This window comes from Oncorhynchus clarkii, chromosome 20, assembly GCF_045791955.1.
Source record: "Oncorhynchus clarkii lewisi isolate Uvic-CL-2024 chromosome 20, UVic_Ocla_1.0, whole genome shotgun sequence".
Classification (NCBI taxonomy): Eukaryota; Metazoa; Chordata; class Actinopteri; order Salmoniformes; family Salmonidae; genus Oncorhynchus; species Oncorhynchus clarkii.
This window is the reverse complement of record NC_092166.1, coordinates 52,294,621-52,316,179: the sequence shown is the minus strand read 5'-3', so window position 1 is coordinate 52,316,179 and position 21,559 is coordinate 52,294,621. Positions and strand designations below refer to the sequence as shown.

At 41.4% G+C, this 21,559-nt stretch overlaps 4 non-coding genes across 4 annotated transcripts; all 4 read right to left on the bottom strand.

The window, feature by feature from the left end:
- Positions 1 to 5,654: 5,654 nt before the first annotated feature.
- trnaf-gaa (transfer RNA phenylalanine (anticodon GAA)) lies at positions 5,655 to 5,727 on the bottom strand. The gene has a single exon. It is a non-coding gene; the product is annotated as a tRNA-Phe (tRNA).
- Positions 5,728 to 6,756: 1,029 nt separating this feature from the next.
- On the bottom strand, positions 6,757 to 6,829 carry trnaf-gaa (transfer RNA phenylalanine (anticodon GAA)). Its single transcript has one exon. It is a non-coding gene; the product is annotated as a tRNA-Phe (tRNA).
- A 6,219-nt stretch (positions 6,830 to 13,048) lies between these two features.
- Positions 13,049 to 13,121, bottom strand: trnaf-gaa (transfer RNA phenylalanine (anticodon GAA)). Its single transcript has one exon. It is a non-coding gene; the product is annotated as a tRNA-Phe (tRNA).
- Positions 13,122 to 14,150: 1,029 nt separating this feature from the next.
- trnaf-gaa (transfer RNA phenylalanine (anticodon GAA)) lies at positions 14,151 to 14,223 on the bottom strand. The gene has a single exon. It is a non-coding gene; the product is annotated as a tRNA-Phe (tRNA).
- Between the last annotated feature and the right edge of the window lie 7,336 nt (positions 14,224 to 21,559).

The window sequence follows — 21,559 nt, the reverse complement described above, 5'->3', positions numbered from 1 at the left end:
TTAAAGGTCCAAAATGGAAGTAGAGAAATTATTTTTCCACTTCAGGTCAAAGTCGAGGAGCCTCCGGTGTCAATAAAAAAAGAACCAGCCATTTATCTATCGTCATTTAAGAGAAACGGAACAATGACAACTTGTTGATGGTCACAAATAGGCGTTTTTTTTTTTCAACGGTTACAGATCCAGTTGCAGGGTGTTCATACGAATCTTTTTAAAGTGTGCTGCGGAGCTCTGCGAGATTTCTGTGATTTTCTATGATTTTCTGAAATAACACACACATACTAAACCCTCCGTAAATAACTCAGTTCTTAACGTAAAGACTTAAAACTCAGGATTATGTAAAAGCATACCCCAATGAGGATATGTGCCAACCGGAAGTGCCATAATTGGTGTCTCAGGGGCTGTTTCGAAGGGTTAAAAAAGTCTGATCTGTCCAAAACTTCATATATGTGATTAGGCAACCCCCATGAACTGTAAATCAGTCATTTTTCCCCAAAAAAATCAAAGGAAAAAAAAATCACACTAAAACACAACTTGGATGGAGGGACGTATTGGGGTGCGTAGAGACAGACAGTGGCTGCAATAGTTAGCTTTGTTGGAGCTAAAAAGAACCGTCAGACCTAGAGTTCTGAAACTTTAGAAACCTGTTCTAGACCTCCGGTCGAGGGTACGTGGTGAGTTACGTGGCTCTAGACGGTTCTCGGACCGAGAAACAGCCTCGTACATTTGCAATACCTTCAATTCATTTTGACCATCACAAAAATGACGACGTTTAGAAAAGTCTCAGAGACGCAAGGCTAGGTGCATTGAAACCGGCTCGGCCCATAGAGACGGACCCCAACGTTTCTGTCCGATAGCTCGTTCAAGGACCCTGTAGCAAGGCATGGAAAAAAGTGGATTTTCAGCACCAGTTAGGGTTTTTCTCGGACACCAAATGACCTATCGAGCCGAAACTCGGGATTCGGGGTCGCCTCACATAGGACTTCACATAATATCCGAACTGGACCCGCAGCTAGAACGTAACTATGTGTTTTACCTTTTTATTATGTTTTAAACTAAAGGCGCTGTGAATTATGGGACTGCTCTGACATATGTGATAGTTGGCTTCTAAATGAGTAGTAAAAAAGTGGGTTTGGTGTCATAATGACATCTAATTGACTGATGGACACTGACTTGCTAGTTGACTTTTGTGCATTTGCAATATGTTTAAACGGAGAGGGACCATCACCAAAATGGCATTCTGAAATCAACACAAAAAATGGCATCACCATAGTCTCCAGACTGTGCTGAGTTCAACGAGCTATCCCGCTTGACCGTAGCTCGCTCGGTCTAAGCGCAACGACCATTAGAAAAGTAGGCCCAAAATGAAGCCTGCCCCACAATGTCATTTGCTTTTGAGTGACAGTGAGAGAACCGTTTAGGTGAGAAGAAAAATTCCACCACATGAATGTTCCTAAGGTCCTCCCGATCCGTGCAAGCCTAACCTTGACCCTGTGGCATTAACCCTTAACAGTAAAACAGTGTTTTTTGATCTCACAGATTACAGTCTCATCTCTCCCCATAGGAATACATTGCCTGCACCCCTAATTTCAACCTGAAGTCTATATGGGTTATGAATGCCGTATGAACCTGTCTTCGGTACCAGTCCATCAAGCCACTATGAGGTCTACCTGTGTTGATTCTGAGCTTCCTGGACCAACCGGAAGTGGTTAAAATGCCCCTAAAAGTGTTTACCCATACCCTGCCTGCAGTTTGACAGACATAGTGCATTCAACCCTGTGTAAATCAGTCAGTTCTTAACGTAAGGACTTAAAACTCAGGATTCTGTAACAGCATACCCCAATGAGGATATGTGTTGATTTATAGCTTCCTGTGCCAACCGGAAGTGCCATAATTGGTGTCTCAGGGGCTGTTTCGAGGGGTTAAAAAAGTCAGATCTTTCCAAAACTTCATATGTGTGATTAGGCAACCCCCATGAACTGTAAATCAGTCATTTTTCCCCAAAAAATTCAAAGGAAAAAAAAATCACACTAAAACACAACTTGGAAGGAGGGACGTATTGGGGTGCGTAGAGACAGACAGTGGCTGCAATAGTTAGCTTTGTTGGAGCTAAAAAAGAACCATCAGACCTAGAGTTCCGAAACTTTAGAAACCTGTTCTAGACCTCCGGTCGATGGTACGTGGTGAGTTACGTGGCTCTAGACGGTTCTCGGACCGAGAAACAGCCTCGTACATTTGCAATACCTTCAATTCATTTTGACCATTACGAAAATGACGACGTTTAGAAAAGTCTCAGAGATGCAAGGCTAGGTGCATTGAAACTGGCTCGGCCCATAGAGACGGACCCCAACGTTTCTGTCCGATAGCTCGTTCAAGGACCCTGTAGCAAGGCATGGAAAAAAGTGAATTTTCAGCACCAATTAGGGTTTTTCTCGGACACCAAATGACCTATCGAGCCGAAACTTGGGATTCGGGGTCGCCTCAGCTAGGCTAACACATAACATAAGAAATGGACCCGCAGCTAGAACGTAACTACGTGTTTTATGGTTTTTTTATGGTTTGAACCGAAGGCGTTGTGAATTTTGGGCCAGCTCTGAAGTATGTAATAGTTGGCTACTAAACGAGTTGGAAAAAGTGGGTTTGGTGTCAGTTTGTATCAGTTTGGTGTCAGAATGATATCTAATTGACTGATGGACTCTTGTCCACTTGACTCTTGTACATTTGCAATATGTTTAAACAGTGAGGTACCATCACCAAAAGCGACATTCTGAAATCAACCCTAACGAGCGATTGAGATGAACCAGAATCACTGCAAAGCCATCCCGAGTTCATCGGGCCAGTCAATTTCACATTCCTGCAGGATTTTTATAGCATGACCAATTGGTGATGGTACCTGCCCATTGAAACATATTGCAAATGCACAGTGACTTTGAAAAAGTAAGGAAACATAAACAATTTATTTTTATTTTGGGTGACCAGTTGCACGTGCATTTGCAATATGATTCTATAGTGAAAAAACATCACCAAATGCGACATTCTGAAATCTACCCTAACGAGCGATTGAGATGAACCAGAATCACTGCAAAGCCATCCCGAGTTCATCGGTCCAGTCAATTTCACATTCCTGCAGGATTTTTATAGCATGACCAATTCGTGATGATACCTGCCCATTAAAACATATTGCAAATGCACAGTGACTTTGAAAAAGTAAGGAAACAAACAATTTTTTTTTATTTTTGGGTGACCAGTTGCACGTGCATTTGCAATATGATTCTATAGTGAAAAAACATCACCAAATGCGACATTCTGAAATCAACCCAAACGAGCGATTGAGATGACCCAGAATCACTGCAAAGCCATTCCGAGTTCATCGGGCCAGTCAATTTCACATTCCTGCAGGATTTTTATAGCATGACCAATTCGTGATGGTACCTGCCCATTAAAACATATTGCAAATGCACAGTGACTTTGAAAAAGTAAGGAAACATAAACAATTTTTATTTATTTTTGGGTGACCAGTTGCACGTGCATTTGCAATATGATTCTATAGTGAAAAAACATCACCAAATGCGACATTCTGAAATCAACCCAAACGAGCGATTGAGATGACCCAGAATCACTGCAAAGCCATCCCGAGTTCATCGGGCCAGTCAATTTCACATTCCTGCAGGATTTTTATAGCATGACAAATTCGTGATGGTACCTGCCCATTAAAACATATTGCAAATGCACAGTGACTTTGAAAAAGTAAGGAAACATAGAATCAAATTTTTTTTTTGGGGTTACCAGTTGCACATTTCAGATCACCAGTTGCACATTTCAGATCACCAGTTGCACGGAGGAAAATCGTTACTTTTGACTTTGACTTTTGACTTCCTATGATATCATATTGCAAATGGACAAAACATATGCCTTATGCACAAGTAAAACAAAAAAAAATTATGATAATACAAGTTGACAAAGGTATAGTTTGAGCAAAGTATAGTTTGAATTTTGAGCATGACAAATTCGTGATGGTACCTGCCCATTAAAACATATTGCAAATGCACAGTGACTTTGAAAAAGTAAGGAAACATAAACAAATGGACATAATGAAATCATCATTTTTTTTTTCCGGTTACCAGTTGCACGCGCATTTGCAATATGATTCTATAGTGAAAAAACATCACCAAATGGACATGATGAAATCAACACAACGAGTGATGGAAATGAACAACTATCACTGCCCGGCCGTCCCGAGTTCATCAGTTCAGTCAATTTTGGCCCCCAAAAAAATTGACTTTTGACTTTGACTTTTGACTTCCTGTGAAATCATATTGCAAATGGACAAATCATATTCCTTATGCACAAGTAAAAAAAAAAAATTATGATAAAACATTTTACAAAAGTATATTCATACACTTCTTACACATGATTAATTGTCTTAAAATCGAAACAATTTCGAAAAACGGTCCAGAAAGCACTTTTTTTAGTTTTTAAAGTTAAAAAAAAAATCAAATTTTCGACTTTTGACATTCTATTAAATCATATTGCAAATGGACAAAACATATGCCTTATGCACAAGTTAAAAAAAATAATATATATATGATAATAAAATACGAATAAAGTATGTTGATACAGTTCTTATACGTGTGTAATTGACACAAAATTCGAAAGAATTTTGAAAAACGGTCCAGAAAGCACTTTTTTAAGGATGTGTGAAGTTTTTTACCAAATTTTGACATTTTTGACTTTTGACTTTTGACTTCCCATGAAATCATATTCCAAATGGAGAAAACATATGCCTTATGCACAAGTAAAAAAAAAAAAAAAAATGATAATAAAGTATGACTAAAGTATGTTGATAAAGTTCTTATACATGTGTAATTGACATAAAAATTGAAAGAATTTTGAAAAACGGTCCAGAAAGCACTTTTTTAAGGATGTGTGAAGTTTTTTACCAAATTTTGACATTTTTGACTTTTGACTTTTGACTTCCTATGAAATCATATTGCAAATGGACAAAACATATGCCTTATGCGCATGTAATTAAAAAAAAAAAAAATGTGATATCAAAATTGGACAAAAGTATATTCATACAGTTCTTACACATGTGTAATTGACAAAAAAAGCGAAAGAATTTCGAAAAACGGCCCAGAAAGCACTTTTTTAAGGGGTGATAAGTTTTGGGAAAAAAAATCATTTTTTCAAAATTTTGCTTTTGGATGTTGACTTGGGTTGCATTTCCAACATGAAAAACCCCGGTGGAGCGCACTCGCCCCCTGTTGGATTTTTGAGGTGTAACAATTGGCAATTGCCATATGGCATTTGCCATATACTTTGCACGAATCAACGCCGCTTTGGGTGGTATTGGACATCGTGTATATGGTTTGTCCAATGCCAATATCTTGCCATTCATTTTTGTCCAATCCAATATTCCCTTACATGGATCCAAGAAAACTCCAGTTCACACTTCATGCAGCCTTGTCTTACGACAACCTACTGTCATGTAACAATGACAAGCAACTTTCCTGTAACACTGATGTCAAAATGTCAGATGAAAAAGCAAGAAATTACTTACTTTCAGAGGAGCAGCGTAGTACACACCATTGAGGCCCACAAACAAAGCTGTGGATAGTTTCCTTGAAGCCAGAGCATGAAGAAAGAACAAATACAAATGCCGAAACCCGGGATCGAACCAGGGACCTTTAGATCTTCAGTCAAACGCTCTCCCAACTGAGCTATTTCGGCAATTCACTAATTGTATTTCTGTGGCACCCTTGACAATTCACATGCATGTGACTCACAATTTTGACACTCAAAATGTATATCATAGCCAGTACGGGGATCGAAACCATGACCTTGGAGTTATTAGCACCACACTCTAACCAACTGAGCTAACCGGCCATTTGCTATTTTGCTCAATTGTTGAAATGCACCGAGCCTCTGCAAGTGCTGGCACGTAAACAAACAAGTCCACCAACAGCATAGCCTGACAAGACTGGACCCTCTAGGTTGCTTCTTGCGGAAATTCCAAACGGCTGGGGAATTAGCTCAAATGCTTTGCATGCGTGAGGTAGTGGGATCGATGCCTGCATTCCCCAAAAGCATATTCTTTCATGGATCCAAGAAAACTCCAGTTCACACTTCATGCAGCCTTGTCTTACGACAACCTACTGTCATGTAAACAATGACAAGAAACTGTCATGTAACAATGACAAGAAACTCTCATGTAACCCTGATGTCACAATGTCAGATGAAAAAGAAAGACATTACTTACTTTCAGAGAGCAGCGTATCACACACTCTAACCAACTGAGCTAACCGGCCGCTGGCTACAGAGCACAGTTGTTGAGATGCACCGAGCCTCTGCAAGTGCTGGAGCACAAACTAACAAGTCCACCAACAGCATAGCCTGACAAGACTGGACACTCTTGGTTGCTCCTTGTGGCAATTCCAAACAGCTGGGGAATTTGATCAATTGGTATTGTGTTTGCTTAGCATGCTATAGGTAGTGGGATCGATGCCCGCATTCCCCAAAAACATTTTTTTTTGTCGATCCAAGAAAGCTCCAGTTCACACTTCATGCAGCCTTGTCTTACGACAACCTACTGTAATGTAACAATGACAAGCAACTTTCCTGTAACACTGATGTCAAAATGTCAGATGAAAAAGCAAGAAATTACTTACTTTCAGAGGAGCAGCGTAGCACACACCATTGAGGCCCACAAACAAAGCTGTGGATAGTTTCCTTGAAGCCAGAGCATGAAGAAAGAACAAATGCCGAAACCCGGGATCGAACCAGGGACCTTTAGATCTTCAGTCTAACGCTCTCCCAACTGAGCTATTTCGGCAATTCACTAATTTTATTTCTGTGGCACCCTTGACAATTCACATGCATGTGACTCACAATTTTGACACTCAAAATGTACATCATAACCAGTACAGGGATCGAACCCATGACCTTGGCGTTATTAGCATCACACTCTAACCAACTGAGCTAACCGGCCTGTTGGTATTTTGCTCAATTGTGGAAATGCACCGAGCCTCTGCAAGTGCTGGCACGTAAACAAACAAGTCCACCAACAGCATAGCCTGACAAGACTGGACCCTCTAGGTTGCTTCTTGCGGAAATTCCAAACGGCTGGGAATTAGCTCAAATGCTTTGCATGCGTGAGGTAGTGGGATCGATGCCTGCATTCTCCAAAAGCAAATTATTTCATACATAAGGGAACATTTCGGCATTTCGTGTATGATCAGTGAAAAAGTCCATATTGCAAATGTACGGTCCCTTACTAGATGTCCGAAAACATTTGTAAAATTTGCGGTCGGCGTCGGCCCGTGCGGTAGGGCCAGACCTACCGGGAAGTCATCAAATGAACTTTGTCGGACATTCGGTTTCCGTTTTATAAAATAAACAAGTTTTGGACCATTTTTCCGCTATCCCGGAAATTCCCACAAGAGGGCATACGGAATCATATGGCAATTTGGCAAAACATCACGAATCACGACGGGGCCTTATCTCGAAAACGGAAAATATTTCGAAGCCGAAACTTGGTGAGCGTAGGTTTGGCATAATGGGCAGTTGGCCCCGAACAAGATGGCGTCTAGGCCTCAACGGTTTTTGAGTTATGGCCGTTTTTCTGGGATTAAAGGTCCAAAATGGAAGTAGAGAAATTATTTTTCCACTTCAGGTCAAAGTCGAGGAGCCTCCGGTGTCAATAAAAAAAGAACCAGCCATTTATCTATCGTCATTTAAGAGAAACGGAACAATGACAACTTGTTGATGGTCACAAATAGGCGTTTTTTTTTTTCAACGGTTACAGATCCAGTTGCAGGGTGTTCATACGAATCTTTTTAAAGTGTGCTGCGGAGCTCTGCGAGATTTCTGTGATTTTCTATGATTTTCTGAAATAACACACACATACTAAACCCTCCGTAAATAACTCAGTTCTTAACGTAAAGACTTAAAACTCAGGATTATGTAAAAGCATACCCCAATGAGGATATGTGCCAACCGGAAGTGCCATAATTGGTGTCTCAGGGGCTGTTTCGAAGGGTTAAAAAAGTCTGATCTGTCCAAAACTTCATATATGTGATTAGGCAACCCCCATGAACTGTAAATCAGTCATTTTTCCCCAAAAAAATCAAAGGAAAAAAAAATCACACTAAAACACAACTTGGATGGAGGGACGTATTGGGGTGCGTAGAGACAGACAGTGGCTGCAATAGTTAGCTTTGTTGGAGCTAAAAAGAACCGTCAGACCTAGAGTTCTGAAACTTTAGAAACCTGTTCTAGACCTCCGGTCGATGGTACGTGGTGAGTTACGTGGCTCTAGACGGTTCTCGGACCGAGAAACAGCCTCGTACATTTGCAATACCTTCAATTCATTTTGACCATCACAAAAATGACGACGTTTAGAAAAGTCTCAGAGACGCAAGGCTAGGTGCATTGAAACCGGCTCGGCCCATAGAGACGGACCCCAACGTTTCTGTCCGATAGCTCGTTCAAGGACCCTGTAGCAAGGCATGGAAAAAAGTGGATTTTCAGCACCAGTTAGGGTTTTTCTCGGACACCAAATGACCTATCGAGCCGAAACTCGGGATTCGGGGTCGCCTCACATAGGACTTCACATAATATCCGAACTGGACCCGCAGCTAGAACGTAACTATGTGTTTTACCTTTTTATTATGTTTTAAACTAAAGGCGCTGTGAATTATGGGACTGCTCTGACATATGTGATAGTTGGCTTCTAAATGAGTAGTAAAAAAGTGGGTTTGGTGTCATAATGACATCTAATTGACTGATGGACACTGACTTGCTAGTTGACTTTTGTGCATTTGCAATATGTTTAAACGGAGAGGGACCATCACCAAAATGGCATTCTGAAATCAACACAAAAAATGGCATCACCATAGTCTCCAGACTGTGCTGAGTTCAACGAGCTATCCCGCTTGACCGTAGCTCGCTCGGTCTAAGCGCAACGACCATTAGAAAAGTAGGCCCAAAATGAAGCCTGCCCCACAATGTCATTTGCTTTTGAGTGACAGTGAGAGAACCGTTTAGGTGAGAAGAAAAATTCCACCACATGAATGTTCCTAAGGTCCTCCCGATCCGTGCAAGCCTAACCTTGACCCTGTGGCATTAACCCTTAACAGTAAAACAGTGTTTTTTGATCTCACAGATTACAGTCTCATCTCTCCCCATAGGAATACATTGCCTGCACCCCTAATTTCAACCTGAAGTCTATATGGGTTATGAATGCCGTATGAACCTGTCTTCGGTACCAGTCCATCAAGCCACTATGAGGTCTACCTGTGTTGATTCTGAGCTTCCTGGACCAACCGGAAGTGGTTAAAATGCCCCTAAAAGTGTTTACCCATACCCTGCCTGCAGTTTGACAGACATAGTGCATTCAACCCTGTGTAAATCAGTCAGTTCTTAACGTAAGGACTTAAAACTCAGGATTCTGTAACAGCATACCCCAATGAGGATATGTGTTGATTTATAGCTTCCTGTGCCAACCGGAAGTGCCATAATTGGTGTCTCAGGGGCTGTTTCGAGGGGTTAAAAAAGTCAGATCTTTCCAAAACTTCATATGTGTGATTAGGCAACCCCCATGAACTGTAAATCAGTCATTTTTCCCCAAAAAATTCAAAGGAAAAAAAAATCACACTAAAACACAACTTGGAAGGAGGGACGTATTGGGGTGCGTAGAGACAGACAGTGGCTGCAATAGTTAGCTTTGTTGGAGCTAAAAAAGAACCATCAGACCTAGAGTTCCGAAACTTTAGAAACCTGTTCTAGACCTCCGGTCGATGGTACGTGGTGAGTTACGTGGCTCTAGATGGTTCTCGGACCGAGAAACAGCCTCGTACATTTGCAATACCTTCAATTCATTTTGACCATTACGAAAATGACGACGTTTAGAAAAGTCTCAGAGATGCAAGGCTAGGTGCATTGAAACTGGCTCGGCCCATAGAGACGGACCCCAACGTTTCTGTCCGATAGCTCGTTCAAGGACCCTGTAGCAAGGCATGGAAAAAAGTGAATTTTCAGCACCAATTAGGGTTTTTCTCGGACACCAAATGACCTATCGAGCCGAAACTTGGGATTCGGGGTCGCCTCAGCTAGGCTAACACATAACATAAGAAATGGACCCGCAGCTAGAACGTAACTACGTGTTTTATGGTTTTTTTATGGTTTGAACCGAAGGCGTTGTGAATTTTGGGCCAGCTCTGAAGTATGTAATAGTTGGCTACTAAACGAGTTGGAAAAAGTGGGTTTGGTGTCAGTTTGTATCAGTTTGGTGTCAGAATGATATCTAATTGACTGATGGACTCTTGTCCACTTGACTCTTGTACATTTGCAATATGTTTAAACAGTGAGGTACCATCACCAAAAGCGACATTCTGAAATCAACCCTAACGAGCGATTGAGATGAACCAGAATCACTGCAAAGCCATCCCGAGTTCATCGGGCCAGTCAATTTCACATTCCTGCAGGATTTTTATAGCATGACCAATTGGTGATGGTACCTGCCCATTGAAACATATTGCAAATGCACAGTGACTTTGAAAAAGTAAGGAAACATAAACAATTTATTTTTATTTTGGGTGACCAGTTGCACGTGCATTTGCAATATGATTCTATAGTGAAAAAACATCACCAAATGCGACATTCTGAAATCTACCCTAACGAGCGATTGAGATGAACCAGAATCACTGCAAAGCCATCCCGAGTTCATCGGTCCAGTCAATTTCACATTCCTGCAGGATTTTTATAGCATGACCAATTCGTGATGATACCTGCCCATTAAAACATATTGCAAATGCACAGTGACTTTGAAAAAGTAAGGAAACAAACAATTTTTTTTTATTTTTGGGTGACCAGTTGCACGTGCATTTGCAATATGATTCTATAGTGAAAAAACATCACCAAATGCGACATTCTGAAATCAACCCAAACGAGCGATTGAGATGACCCAGAATCACTGCAAAGCCATTCCGAGTTCATCGGGCCAGTCAATTTCACATTCCTGCAGGATTTTTATAGCATGACCAATTCGTGATGGTACCTGCCCATTAAAACATATTGCAAATGCACAGTGACTTTGAAAAAGTAAGGAAACATAAACAATTTTTTTTTATTTTTGGGTGACCAGTTGCACGTGCATTTGCAATATGATTCTATAGTGAAAAAACATCACCAAATGCGACATTCTGAAATCAACCCAAACGAGCGATTGAGATGACCCAGAATCACTGCAAAGCCATCCCGAGTTCATCGGGCCAGTCAATTTCACATTCCTGCAGGATTTTTATAGCATGACAAATTCGTGATGGTACCTGCCCATTAAAACATATTGCAAATGCACAGTGACTTTGAAAAAGTAAGGAAACATAGAATCAAATTTTTTTTTTTGGGTTACCAGTTGCACATTTCAGATCACCAGTTGCACATTTCAGATCACCAGTTGCACGGAGGAAAATCGTTACTTTTGACTTTGACTTTTGACTTCCTATGATATCATATTGCAAATGGACAAAACATATGCCTTATGCACAAGTAAAACAAAAAAAAATTATGATAATACAAGTTGACAAAGGTATAGTTTGAGCAAAGTATAGTTTGAATTTTGAGCATGACAAATTCGTGATGGTACCTGCCCATTAAAACATATTGCAAATGCACAGTGACTTTGAAAAAGTAAGGAAACATAAACAAATGGACATAATGAAATCATCATTTTTTTTTTCCGGTTACCAGTTGCACGCGCATTTGCAATATGATTCTATAGTGAAAAAACATCACCAAATGGACATGATGAAATCAACACAACGAGTGATGGAAATGAACAACTATCACTGCCCGGCCGTCCCGAGTTCATCAGTTCAGTCAATTTTGGCCCCCAAAAAAATTGACTTTTGACTTTGACTTTTGACTTCCTGTGAAATCATATTGCAAATGGACAAATCATATTCCTTATGCACAAGTAAAAAAAAAAAAATTATGATAAAACATTTTACAAAAGTATATTCATACACTTCTTACACATGATTAATTGTCTTAAAATCGAAACAATTTCGAAAAACGGTCCAGAAAGCACTTTTTTTAGTTTTTAAAGTTTAAAAAAAAATCAAATTTTCGACTTTTGACATTCTATTAAATCATATTGCAAATGGACAAAACATATGCCTTATGCACAAGTTAAAAAAAATAATATATATATGATAATAAAATACGAATAAAGTATGTTGATACAGTTCTTATACGTGTGTAATTGACACAAAATTCGAAAGAATTTTGAAAAACGGTCCAGAAAGCACTTTTTTAAGGATGTGTGAAGTTTTTTACCAAATTTTGACATTTTTGACTTTTGACTTTTGACTTCCTATGAAATCATATTGCAAATGGACAAAACATATGCCTTATGCGCATGTAATTAAAAAAAAAAAATGTGATATCAAAATTGGACAAAAGTATATTCATACAGTTCTTACACATGTGTAATTGACAAAAAAAGCGAAAGAATTTCGAAAAACGGCCCAGAAAGCACTTTTTTAAGGGGTGATAAGTTTTGGGAAAAAAAATCATTTTTTCAAAATTTTGCTTTTGGATGTTGACTTGGGTTGCATTTCCAACATGAAAAACCCCGGTGGAGCGCACTCGCCCCCTGTTGGATTTTTGAGGTGTTACAATTGGCAATTGCCATATGGCATTTGCCATATACTTTGCACGAATCAACGCCGCTTTGGGTGGTATTGGACATCGTGTATATGGTTTGTCCAATGCCAATATCTTGCCATTCATTTTTGTCCAATCCAATATTCCCTTACATGGATCCAAGAAAACTCCAGTTCACACTTCATGCAGCCTTGTCTTACGACAACCTACTGTCATGTAACAATGACAAGCAACTTTCCTGTAACACTGATGTCAAAATGTCAGATGAAAAAGCAAGAAATTACTTACTTTCAGAGGAGCAGCGTAGTACACACCATTGAGGCCCACAAACAAAGCTGTGGATAGTTTCCTTGAAGCCAGAGCATGAAGAAAGAACAAATACAAATGCCGAAACCCGGGATCGAACCAGGGACCTTTAGATCTTCAGTCAAACGCTCTCCCAACTGAGCTATTTCGGCAATTCACTAATTGTATTTCTGTGGCACCCTTGACAATTCACATGCATGTGACTCACAATTTTGACACTCAAAATGTATATCATAGCCAGTACGGGGATCGAAACCATGACCTTGGAGTTATTAGCACCACACTCTAACCAACTGAGCTAACCGGCCATTTGCTATTTTGCTCAATTGTTGAAATGCACCGAGCCTCTGCAAGTGCTGGCACGTAAACAAACAAGTCCACCAACAGCATAGCCTGACAAGACTGGACCCTCTAGGTTGCTTCTTGCGGAAATTCCAAACGGCTGGGGAATTAGCTCAAATGCTTTGCATGCGTGAGGTAGTGGGATCGATGCCTGCATTCCCCAAAAGCATATTCTTTCATGGATCCAAGAAAACTCCAGTTCACACTTCATGCAGCCTTGTCTTACGACAACCTACTGTCATGTAAACAATGACAAGAAACTGTCATGTAACAATGACAAGAAACTCTCATGTAACCCTGATGTCACAATGTCAGATGAAAAAGAAAGACATTACTTACTTTCAGAGAGCAGCGTATCACACACTCTAACCAACTGAGCTAACCGGCCGCTGGCTACAGAGCACAGTTGTTGAGATGCACCGAGCCTCTGCAAGTGCTGGAGCACAAACTAACAAGTCCACCAACAGCATAGCCTGACAAGACTGGACACTCTTGGTTGCTCCTTGTGGCAATTCCAAACAGCTGGGGAATTTGATCAATTGGTATTGTGTTTGCTTAGCATGCTATAGGTAGTGGGATCGATGCCCGCATTCCCCAAAAACATTTTTTTTTGTCGATCCAAGAAAGCTCCAGTTCACACTTCATGCAGCCTTGTCTTACGACAACCTACTGTAATGTAACAATGACAAGCAACTTTCCTGTAACACTGATGTCAAAATGTCAGATGAAAAAGCAAGAAATTACTTACTTTCAGAGGAGCAGCGTAGCACACACCATTGAGGCCCACAAACAAAGCTGTGGATAGTTTCCTTGAAGCCAGAGCATGAAGAAAGAACAAATGCCGAAACCCGGGATCGAACCAGGGACCTTTAGATCTTCAGTCTAACGCTCTCCCAACTGAGCTATTTCGGCAATTCACTAATTTTATTTCTGTGGCACCCTTGACAATTCACATGCATGTGACTCACAATTTTGACACTCAAAATGTACATCATAACCAGTACAGGGATCGAACCCATGACCTTGGCGTTATTAGCATCACACTCTAACCAACTGAGCTAACCGGCCTGTTGGTATTTTGCTCAATTGTGGAAATGCACCGAGCCTCTGCAAGTGCTGGCACGTAAACAAACAAGTCCACCAACAGCATAGCCTGACAAGACTGGACCCTCTAGGTTGCTTCTTGCGGAAATTCCAAACGGCTGGGAATTAGCTCAAATGCTTAGCATGCGTGAGGTAGTGGGATCGATGCCTGCATTCTCCAAAAGCAAATTCTTTCATACATAAGGGAACATTTCGGCATTTCGTGTATGATCAGTGAAAAAGTCCATATTGCAAATGTACGGTCCCTTACTAGACGTCCGAAAACATTTGTAAAATTTGCGGTCGGCGTCGGCCCGTGCGGTAGGGCCAGACCTACCGGGAAGTCATCAAATTAACTTTGTCGGACATTCGGTTTCCGTTTTATAAAATAAACAAGTTTTGGACCATTTTTCCGCTATCCCGGAAATTCCCACAAGAGGGCATACGGAATCATATGGCAATTTGGCAAAACATCACGAATCACGACGGGGCCTTATCTCGAAAACGGAAAATATTTTGAAGCCGAAACTTGGTGAGCGTAGGTTTGGCATAATGGGCAGTTGGCCCCGAACAAGATGGCGTCTAGGCCTCAACGGTTTTTGAGTTATGGCCGTTTTTCTGGGATTAAAGGTCCAAAATGGAAGTAGAGAAATTATTTTTCCACTTCAGGTCAAAGTCAAGGAGCCTCCGGTGTCAATAAAAAAAGAACCAGCCATTTATCTATCGTCATTTAAGAGAAACGGAACAATGACAACTTGTTGATGGTCACAAATAGGCTTTTTTTTTTTTCAACGGTTACAGATCCAGTTGCAGGGTGTTCATACGAATCTTTTTAAAGTGTGCTGCGGAGCTCTGCGAGATTTCTGTGATTTTCTATGATTTTCTGAAATAACACACACATACTAAACCCTCCGTAAATAACTCAGTTCTTAACGTAAAGACTTAAAACTCAGGATTATGTAAAAGCATACCCCAATGAGGATATGTGGTGACTTATAGCTTCCTGTGCCAACCGGAAGTGCCATAATTGGTGTCTCAGGGGCTGTTTCGAAGGGTTAAAAAAGTCTGATCTGTCCAAAACTTCATATATGTGATTAGGCAACCCCCATGAACTGTAAATCAGTCATTTTTCCCCAAAAAAATCAAAGGAAAAAAAAATCACACTAAAACACAACTTGGATGGAGGGACGTATTGGGGTGCGTAGAGACAGACAGTGGCTGCAATAGTTAGCTTTGTTGGAGCTAAAAAAGAACCGTCAGACCTAGAGTTCCGAAACTTTAGAAACCTGTTCTAGACCTCCGGTCGATGGTACGTGGTGAGTTACGTGGCTCTAGACGGTTCTCGGACCGAGAAACAGCCTCGTACATTTGCAATACCTTCAATTCATTTTGACCATCACAAAAATGACGACGTTTAGAAAAGTCTCAGAGACGCAAGGCTAGGTGCATTGAAACCGGCTCGGCCCATAGAGACGGACCCCAACGTTTCTGTCCGATTGCTCGTTCAAGGACCCTGTAGCAAGGCATGGAAAAAAGTGGATTTTCAGCACCAGTTAGGGTTTTTTCTCGGACACCAAATGACCTATCGAGCCGAAACTCGGGATTCGGGGTCGCCTCACATAGGACTTCACATAATGTCCGAACTGGACCCGCAGCTAGAACGTAACTATGTGTTTTACCTTTTTATTATGTTTTAAACTAAAGGCGCTGTGAATTATGGGACTGCTCTGACATATGTGATAGTTGGCTTCTAAATGAGTAGTAAAAAGTGGGTTTGGTGTCATAATGACATCTAATTGACTGATGGACACTGACTTGCTAGTTGACTTTTGTGCATTTGCAAAATGTTTAAACGGAGAGGGACCATCACCAAAATGGCATTCTGAAATCAACACAAAAAATGGCATCACCATAGTCTCCAGACTGTGCTGAGTTCAACGAGCTATCCCGCTTGACCGTAGCTCGCTCGGTCTAAGCGCAACGACCATTAGAAAAGTAGGCCCAAAATGAAGCCTGCCCCACAATGTCATTTGCTTTTGAGTGACAGTGAGAGAACCGTTAGGGTGAGAAGAAAAATTCCACCACATGAATGTTCCTAAGGTCCTCCCGATCCGTGCAAGCCTAACCTTGACCGTGTGGCATTAACCCTTAACAGTAAAACAGTGTTTTTTGATCTCACAGATTACAGTGTCATCTCTCCCCATAGGAATACATTGCCTGCACCCCTAATTTCAACCTGAAGTCTATATGGGTTATGAATTCCGTATGAACCTGTCTTCGGTACCAGTCCATCAAGCCACTATGAGGTCTACCTGTGTTGATTCTGAGCTTCCTGGACCAACCGGAAGTGGTTAAAATGCCCCTAAAAGTGTTTACCCATACCCTGCCTGCAGTTTGACAGACATAGTGCATTCAACCCTGTGTAAATCAGTCAGTTCTTAACGTAAGGACTTAAAACTCAGGATTCTGTAACAGCATACCCCAATGAGGATATGTGTTGATTTATAGCTTCCTGTGCCAACCGGAAGTGCCATAATTGGTGTCTCAGGGGCTGTTTCGAGGGGTTAAAAAAGTCTGATCTTTCCAAAACTTCATATGTGTGATTAGGCAACCCCCATGAACTGTAAATCAGTCATTTTTCCCCCAAAAATTCAAAGGAAAAAAAAATCACACTAAAACACAACTTGGAAGGAGGGACGTATTGGGGTGCGTAGAGACAGACAGTGGCTGCAATAGTTAGCTTTGTTGGAGCTAAAAAAGAACCGTCAGACCTAGAGTTCCGAAACTTTAGAAACCTGTTCTAGACCTCCGGTCGATGGTACGTGGCTCTAGACGGTTCTCGGACCGAGAAACAGCCTCGTACGTTTGCAATACCTTCAATTCATTTTGACCATCACAAAAATGACGACGTTTAGAAAAGTCTCAGAGACGCAAGGCTAGGTGCATTGAAACCGGCTCGGCCCATAGAGACGGACCCCAACATTTCTGTCCGATAGCTCGTTCAAGGACCCCGTAGCAAGGCATGGAAAAAAAGTGGATTTTCAGCACCAATTAGGGTTTTTTCTCGGACACCAAATGACCTATCGAGCCGAAACTCGGGATTCGGGGTCGCCTCACATAGGACTTCACATAATGTCCGAACTGGACCCGCAGCTAGAACGTAACTATGTGTTTTACCTTTTTATTATGTTTTAAACTAAAGGCGCTGTGAATTATGGGATTGCTCTGACATATGTGATAGTTGGCTTCTAAATGAGTAGTAAAAAGTGGGTTTGGTGTCATAATGACATCTAATTGACTGATGGACACTGACTTGCTAGTTGACTTTTGTGCATTTGCAATATGTTTAAACGGAGAGGGACCATCACCAAAATGGCATTCTGAAATCAACACAAAAAATGGCATCACCATAGTCTCCAGACTGTGCTGAGTTCAACGAGCTATCCCGCTTGACCGTAGCTCGCTCGGTCTAAGCGCAACGACCATTAGAAAAGTAGGCCCAAAATGAAGCCTGCCCCACAATGTCATTTGCTTTTGAGTGACAGTGAGAGAACCGTTTAGGTGAGAAGAAAAATTCCACCACATGAATGTTCCTAAGGTCCTCCCGATCCGTGCAAGCCTAACCTTGACCGTGTGGCATTAACCCTTAACAGTAAAACAGTGTTTTTTGATCTCACAGATTACAGTGTCATCTCTCCCCATAGGAATACATTGCCTGCACCCCTAATTTCAACCTGAAGTCTATATGGGTTATGAATGCCGTATGAACCTGTCTTCGGTACCAGTCCATCAAGCCACTATGAGGTCTACCTGTGTTGATTCTGAGCTTCCTGGACCAACCGGAAGTGGTTAAAATGCCCCTAAAAGTGTTTACCCATACCCTGCCTGCAGTTTGACAGACATAGTGCATTCAACCCTGTGTAAATCAGTCAGTTCTTAACGTAAGGACTTAAAACTCAGGATTCTGTAACAGCATACCCCAATGAGGATATGTGTTGATTTATAGCTTCCTGTGCCAACCGGAAGTGCCATAATTGGTGTCTCAGGGGCTGTTTCGAGGGGTTAAAAAAGTCTGATCTTTCCAAAACTTCATATGTGTGATTAGGCAACCCCCATGAACTGTAAATCAGTCATTTTTCCCCCAAAAATTCAAAGGAAAAAAAAATCACACTAAAACACAACTTGGAAGGAGGGACGTATTGGGGTGCGTAGAGACAGACAGTGGCTGCAATAGTTAGCTTTGTTGGAGCTAAAAAAGAACCGTCAGACCTAGAGTTCCCGAAACTTTAGAAACCTGTTCTAGACCTCCGGTCGATGGTACGTGGCTCTAGACGGTTCTCGGACCGAGAAACAGCCTCGTACGTTTGCAATACCTTCAATTCATTTTGACCATCACAAAAATGACGACGTTTAGAAAAGTCTCAGAGACGCAAGGCTAGGTGCATTGAAACCGGCTCGGCCCATAGAGACGGACCCCAACATTTCTGTCCGATAGCTCGTTCAAGGACCCCGTAGCAAGGCATGGAAAAAAAGTGGATTTTCAGCACCAATTAGGGTTTTTCTCGGACACCAAATGACCTATCGAGACGAAACTCGGGATTCGGGGTCGCCTCACATAGGACTTCACATAATGTCCGAACTGGACCCGCAGCTAGAACGTAATTATGTGTTTTACCTTTTTATTATGTTTTAAACTGAAGGCGCTGTGAATTATGGGCCTGCTCTGACATATGTGATAGTTGGCTTCTAAATGAGTAGGAAAAAGTGGGTTTGGTGTCAATTGATATCCGTTTGGTGTCATAATGACATCTAATTGACTGATGGACACTGACTTGCTAGTTGACTTTTGTGCATTTGCAATATGTTTAAACGGAGAGGGACCATCACCAAAATGTCATTCTGAAATCAACACAAAAAATGGCATCACCATAGTCTCCAGACTGTGCCGAGTTCAACGAGACGCCCCGCTTGACCGTAGCTCATTCTGAGTGCAGCGAACTTGAAAAAAAGAAGGCCCAAAATGAAGCCTGCCCCACAATGTCATTTGATTTTGGGTGGCAGTGAGAGAACCGTTAGGGTGAGAAGCACAATTCGACCTCAGGTGCGTTCCTGAGGTCCTCCCGATCCGTGCAAGCCTAACCTTGACCGTGTGGCATTAACCCTTCACAGTAAAAAGAAGGTGTTTACTTGAAACAGCTTGCTTTGACTTCTCTCCCCATAGGAATACATTGCCTGCACCTCTAAATTCAACCTGAAGCCTATGTGGGTTATGAATGCCTTATGAACCTGTCTTCTAAGACAGTCCATCAGGCCACTATGAGGTCTACCTGTGTCGAATCTAAGCTTCCTGGAGCAACCGGAAGTGGTTAAAATCACCCTAAAAGTGTATACCCATACACTGCCTGCAGTTTGATAGACATAGTGCATTCAACCCTGTGTAGATCAGTCAATTCTTAACGTAAAGACTTAAAACTCAGGATTCTGTAACAGCATACCCCAATGAGGATATGTGTTGATTTATAGCTTCCTGTGCCAACCGGAAGTGCCATAATTGGTGTCTCAGGGGCTGTTTCGAAGGGTTAAAAAAGTCAGATCTGTCCAAAACTTCATATATGTGATTAGGCAACCCCCATGAACTGTAAATCAGTCATTTTTCCCCAAAAAAATCAAAGGAAAAAAAAATCACACTAAAACACAACTTGGATGGAGGGACGTATTGGGGTGCGTAGAGACAGACAGTGGCTGCAATAGTTAGCTTTGTTGGAGCTAAAAAAGAACCGTCAGACCTAGAGTTCCGAAACTTTAGAAACCTGTTCTAGACCTCCGGTCGATGGTACGTGGTGAGTTACGTGGCTCTAGACGGTTCTCGGACCGAGAAACAGCCTCGTACATTTGCAATACCTTCAATTCATTTTGACCATTACGAAAATGACGACGTTTAGAAAAGTCTCAGAGATGCAAGGCTAGGTGCATTGAAACCGGCTCGGCCCATAGAGACGGACCCCAACGTTTCTGTCCGATAGCTCGTTCAAGGACCCTGTAGCAAGGCATGGAAAAAAGTGAATTTTCAGCACCAATTAGGGTTTTTCTCTGACACCAAATGACCTATCGAGCTGAAACTTGGGATTCGGGGTCGCCTCAGCTAGGCTAACACATAACATAAGAAATGGACCCGCAGCTAGAACGTAACTACGTGTTTTATGGTTTTTTTATGGTTTGAACCGAAGGCGTTGTGAATTTTGGGCAAGCTCTGAAGTATGTAATAGTTGGCTACTAAACGAGTTGGAAAAAGTGGGTTTGGTGTCAGTTTGTATCAGTTTGGTGTCAGAATGATATCTAATTGACTGATGGACTCTTGTCCACTTGACTCTTGTACATTTGCAATATGTTTAAACAGTGAGGTACCATCACCAAAAGCGACATTCTGAAATCAACCCTAACGAGCGATTGAGATGAACCAGAATCACTGCAAAGCCATCCCGAGTTCATCGGGCCAGTCAATTTCACATTCCTGCAGGATTTTTATAGCATGACCAATTGGTGATGGTACCTGCCCATTAAAACATATTGCAAATGCACAGTGACTTTGAAAAAGTAAGGAAACATAAACAATTTTTTTTTATTTTTGGGTGACCAGTTGCACGTGCATTTGCAATATGATTCTATAGTGAAAAAACATCACCAAATGCGACATTCTGAAATCTACCCAAACGAGCGATTGAGATGACCCAGAATCACTGCAAAGCCATCCCGAGTTCATCGGGCCAGTCAATTTCACATTCCTGCAGGATTTTTATAGCATGACCAATTCGTGATGGTACCTGCCCATTAAAACATATTGCAAATGCACAGTGACTTTGAAAAAGTAAGGAAACATAAACAATTTTTTTTTATTTTTGGGTGACCAGTTGCACGTGCATTTGCAATATGATTCTATAGTGAAAAAACATCACCAAAAGCGACATTCTGAAATCAACCCAAACGAGCGATTGAGATGACCCAGAATCACTGCAAAGCCATCCCGAGTTCATCCGGCCAGTCAATTTCACATTCCTGCAGGATTTTTATAGCATGACAAATTCGTGATGGTACCTGCCCATTAAAACATATTGCAAATGCACAGTGACTTTGAAAAAGTAAGGAAACATAGAATCACATTTTTTTT